The sequence below is a fragment of the Gossypium hirsutum genome, chromosome A01, assembly GCF_007990345.1.
Source record: "Gossypium hirsutum isolate 1008001.06 chromosome A01, Gossypium_hirsutum_v2.1, whole genome shotgun sequence".
Classification (NCBI taxonomy): domain Eukaryota; kingdom Viridiplantae; phylum Streptophyta; class Magnoliopsida; order Malvales; family Malvaceae; genus Gossypium; species Gossypium hirsutum.
This window is the reverse complement of record NC_053424.1, coordinates 42501957-42507233: the sequence shown is the minus strand read 5'-3', so window position 1 is coordinate 42507233 and position 5277 is coordinate 42501957. Positions and strand designations below refer to the sequence as shown.

The 5277-nt window shown below is 36.9% G+C and overlaps 1 non-coding gene across 1 annotated transcript; it reads left to right on the top strand.

The window, feature by feature from the left end:
• Window positions 1-4830: 4830 nt before the first annotated feature.
• On the top strand, window positions 4831-4936 carry LOC121208438 (small nucleolar RNA R71). Its single transcript, XR_005903466.1, has one exon. It is a non-coding gene; the product is annotated as a small nucleolar RNA R71 (small nucleolar RNA).
• The last annotated feature ends 341 nt before the right edge of the window (window positions 4937-5277 follow it).

Below are 5277 nucleotides of genomic sequence, written 5' to 3'. Positions count from 1 at the left end.
ACAAAGGATTTCCCTGTAAAATCTGGAGAATGAATATCAGCCATGGTATATATATGTTAATTGTATATAAGAAGATTTATCTCTACCGGATGTCATTACAGGTACTTTCTTCTTTATCGACACTAATATTATTATTCTAAATTGATCTTGGTTTGACTATTCATATGATTACATAAGTTCAGTATCTATTAAAGATTTGCCTGTTGAGTTTGCTGAAATTTTTTTGGGTTGCAGTATTAAATTTTCCCGATTAGTATTTATGGACTGATAAGATCTGCAGGAACTGTTTGATAATGATACTACTGTTTTCTGATCGATTTGATGTTATTACTGTTTGATGTGATTTCAAGAACGGAATGGTTAATTCTACATGATATGGTGGTAAATTGTAAGCAAAAGTGTATTATACTGCAAGGTTAGAACGATGAAATCTTTTGTTGAAACAGAGAAGATTGAACTAATTGTTTATTGTGATATTGAACATGCCAACACAGATATATGCCAGAAAGGGGTCATGGTATTTACCTTGTTTATGTATTGAATATTAAAGTACTTAAGTTAAAGTTAAATCAGTCGCAATAGTGCGAGAGAATTCTGATATGTTTCCAGAAGAGTTGCCTGAACTACTGTTGATTGAAGAAGTTGAATGTGCTATAGATTTTGTGGCTGAGATGATAGTGAAAAATATATTTTAAATCAAAGGTTTTCTAAAACTAGTCGGTTATTACAGAAAGATTTGGAATTGGAATGATCTAATAGACGTTAGCAAGGTTCTGATTAGTTGAAAGCTCAGTCAACTGAAGCATTAGTTCTGGTTTAGTCTGAAATCTAGTGAAGAAACTTGTGATTTACAGGGATAGCAGTATTTTGATGCAAGAAAGAAAACTAATGAATTATGTTTTGAAATGTTAGAATTACATTAGAAGAATTATTTGATACATAATTTGGAAGTGGTAGCTATTGTCTTTGTACTAAAGGATCATGATTTGATAATTGAATATCATCCAGGAAAAAAAAAACAAATGGAGTTATGAATACTTAGAAATAAAAGTTTTGCTTTGTGTTATGAGCTATGAACACTTGATTGTCATTATCTGATGATGGCTCAATTCTAGTTGAAATAAAGGTTAAACTTACTTCTCTACAGTAGGTCTGCAAAGTTCAGAAATGTGATAATGAGTTACTAATTAAACGAGTATAGTGAATAAATGATTTTGATTGAAAATTTCAGATTGAATTTGATGATTGTCTGTTATTTAGAAACAGAAGCTATACTGAAGAATTCAGAGATTAGATAGAAGAATTTACATAAAATTTATAACAGTACTATGTCTATGCATTTTGAAAGAAATAAGATGTACTGTGATTTGAGGCAGATGTGTTGAAAACTGGGAAAGAAAAACAATATTTTGAAATTGTATGTAAATGTTTATATCAGATATAGATATCTTCAGAATTGTTACAGCTAGAAAGGATATCAGAATGGAAATGGGATAGAATTTCTATGGATTTTGAATTGGGATCACCTTTTATCTTTAGGATGATATTTGAAGAGTTGTCGAAGGTATGGTAAAGTCTACATATTTATTGTGGTATGAATAAATTTCTTACTTAATAATTTTCTGAAATATAGGTTTCTGAGATGATTAGATTACATGGTATGGTGGTTTCTATTATTTCTAATTGAGATACGTGGTTTATACTCTGATTGTAGAACAAGTACAAGAAGTTCTAGGTACGTGATAACAGTTTTTAGCACTGTATGAAGTTCTGAATGATTATGAATGATAACTAATATAATAATTTCGTGACCTTATCATTGTATGAAAATGGGCATAGTAATGGTATGTGTAGGAACAAAGAGTGAGGCATTTCTAACAATATGATTGAAAAATGCAAATTGAATGATAGACATTGGCATGGAAATATCATGAGAATGAGCATGGTAAAGTCATGGGTATAAGGTTTCCCTAATAACTTGATTTAACACGCAATGTATAATAACTAACCTAAGAATGCAAACTACATGATAAAATAATGAGTAAAATGACAAATAGTTCGAAAGCAATGAAGATTATGCTAATAATAAGCATTAGTAATAAGTAAAATAGAAGTGAAAGGAGTAAACAAACGCTAAGGGAGAGAGATTGAGCGTTAAAACCGAAGTTCGAGATGGCGCACGGGCGTGGTAGGGAGGCCGTGTGGAGTTGCAATGGCTGAGGTTAGAGTTTTTGAATGGGGAAGAAAGTGAATAGTGAAGGATATTTATAGATTTTGGGGCACACGACCATGGCACACGCCCGTGTTCCCCAATTTCAGCCCGTGTGATTCACAAATTTCAAATTTGGGCGCGTCTGACATTTAATACACTCCTGTTTTCCTCGGGTGTATGGGTTCACACGGCCATGTCGCACTACCGTGTCTAGCTTCGTTCGCTTCTCCCACGCCCGTGTGTGCAAGCCCCACGCCTGTGTTAATTTAACAGGTTCGACCATGATTCTTCCACATGGGCGTGTCGAACGCCCATGCAGTTTTGGCAGGCTCGACCACTGTTCTTCCACACGGGCATGTCGCATGCCTGTGTTGTTTTGGCAGGCTCAACCACGGCCATATCGCACGGCCGTGGCGTTTAATCGTAGCCCGTGTTGGGGAAATATTTTGCCCTATTTTCACACGGCCTTAAGCACGCCCGTGTGCTTGGCCGTGTCTCTGTGGAAACACCTATATTCAAGATTTCTATTAGTAAGTTAGGAGTTAAATACCAAAATTTAAAGAAATTAATATTGTTAGTGCTTGGGTTACCTCCCGAGACGCTTATTTATAGTCTAAGCTCGACTTACCTCTTCAGTGAATGGTCATGGTGGTTTGAGGAGTTTATACTCCTCATTCCTTTTATCAATTTCATCAGAATAAGGTTTTAATCGGGTGTTGTTTACGTTAAAAGTGCCAAACTTGGGATGACTCACCTCCACCGTATCGAATGGAAAAATACTGAGTACCGTAAGAGGGATTTCCTCATTCGGTGTGGTAGTGACAATGTGGGGATCTGCAGCATCTAATAAGACCTTATCACCAACCTTAAGTTGATTCGGAGAGGTATCGGGCTCGTTTTGGTGTAGTTTCGATTTGTTGGGTGTTCTTGGTTTGTGCGTCCGCCAATCATTGAGTTCCTCAATTTGTAATCTACGATCTTCATGAACAGGTCCTCTACTAGGGCTTGAGAACGACTCGTGTGCTTCCATCAGACTCATTTTCTACAAAGTAGGTTGCACCATATTGTTAGTTTTAGTAGAATGGTTTAAATGATCACTTTCAGTTCCTGATGTGTTGCCAGAATTGCGAGCTTGAAGGGTGATTGTTTCGTCTCCCACTCGGAGTGTGAGTTCACCTGTGCCAACATCAATGATGGTTTTAGCAGTTGCTAAAAAGGACCTTCCTAGAATTAAGGAAGTGTTGCTATCCTTTTCTATATCTAGAACAATAAAGTCAACGGGAAATATAAATTTATCGATTTTAACTAGCACATCTTCAATAATACCTCTAGGGAATCTTATAGTTTTATCTGCTAATTGAATGCTCATCCCAGTCTATTTGGGTTTCCCGAGACCTAGTTGCTTAAACTTTTGTAAGGCATGATTTTGATACTAGCCCCTAGATCAGCTAACGTATGATTAACATCTAAACTACCAATTAAGCAAGGAATAGTATAGCTCCCTAGGTCTTTTAGTTTGTTAGGTAGTTTATTTTGGAGAATGGCTGAGCAAACTGTGTTTAGCTCCAAATGTGACGCCTCGTCCAACTTTCACTTATTTTCTAAAAGTTCCTTTAAAAATTTCATTGCGTTTGGCATCTGCGATAGAGCTTCAATAAACGGTAAGTTAACATGTAATTTTTTTAAGAGTTTAAGGAATTTACCAAATTGTTCATCTGAGCGGTCTTTCCTTGTCGCATTGGGGTTGGCACACGAGGTTTATATTCGACAGTCACTGGTTTGTTTGTATTTTGATCTACCTCACCTTAACCTTTGCTTGCCAAAGTTTCTTGCTTCGGTTCTGGTTCAGGCTGAATGACTCATTCGTCATCTTGAATATTAATTGCGTTGAGTTGTTCCCTTGGGTTAGGTTCGGTATTACTTGGCAAACTACTTTGTGGCTGTGCGAAGATTAGTTTGGAAAGCTGGCCTATCTGAGTTTTGAGCCCTTGGATCGATGCTTGTTGATTTTTAAGTGCTGTCTCGGTGTTTTGAAAAAGGGTTTCTGACACTGATATAAAATTTGAGAGTATCTCTTCAAGGTTTGGCTTCTTTTCCTATTGGTATGGTGGTTGTTGGTAGCCCGGAGGATGTTGTGGTCTTTGATTTCCTTGACCGCCCCACGAGAAATTGGGGTGGTTCCTCCAACTTGCATTATAAGTGTTACTATATGGATTTTTTTGAGGTCAAGGATTATTACCCATGTAGTTTAATTGCTCGTTATCCACGTTGTGCCATAGGGTTGGTATTCCAAATGGTTTGTTCCACCTCCACTTGTTTCGCACTGCATTACTGGGTGAACCTATGAAGAATTAAGAAAACCATCAATCTTTTTATTTAACAGTTCTACTTGATTAAGGAGCATGGTGACTGAATCGACGTTGTAAACACCGACTGTTCTCGTTGGCTTTGTCTTAATGACTTGCCACTGATAGTTATTCAGTGACATCTCCTCTATAAACTCATAGGCATCTTCTGGTGTTTTATTGTTGATGGTTTCGCCAGCAGCTGCGTCAACCATTTGCCGAGTCGAAGGATTCAGACCATTGTGAAACGTTTGTACTTGGAGCCAAAGCGGTAACCCATGGTGGGGGCATCTTCTCAAAAGGTCCTTAATCTCTCCCATGCATCGTAGAGTGTTTCTAAATCCATCTGCACAAAAGAAGAGATATCATTACGTAATTTAGCCGTTTTAGCCGGCGGAAAATATTTTAGTAAAAACTTTTCGGTCATTTTTTCCCAAGTAGTAATTGACCCTCGTGGTAACGAGTTCAACCACTGTTTAGCTTTGTTCCTCAATGAAAAGGGAAACAACCGAAGACGTATGGCATCATCAGAAATGCCATTAATTTTAAATGTATCTCATAGTTCTAAGAAGTTGGCTAAATGAGCGTTGGGATCCTTATTATGCAAACTATCAAACTGAACAAATTTTTGTATCATTTGAATAGTGTTAGGTTTTAATTCAAAAGTATTTGCAACTGCAGCAGGTCTAACTCAGTTCCTGTTAAAAAAGGTTTAGCATA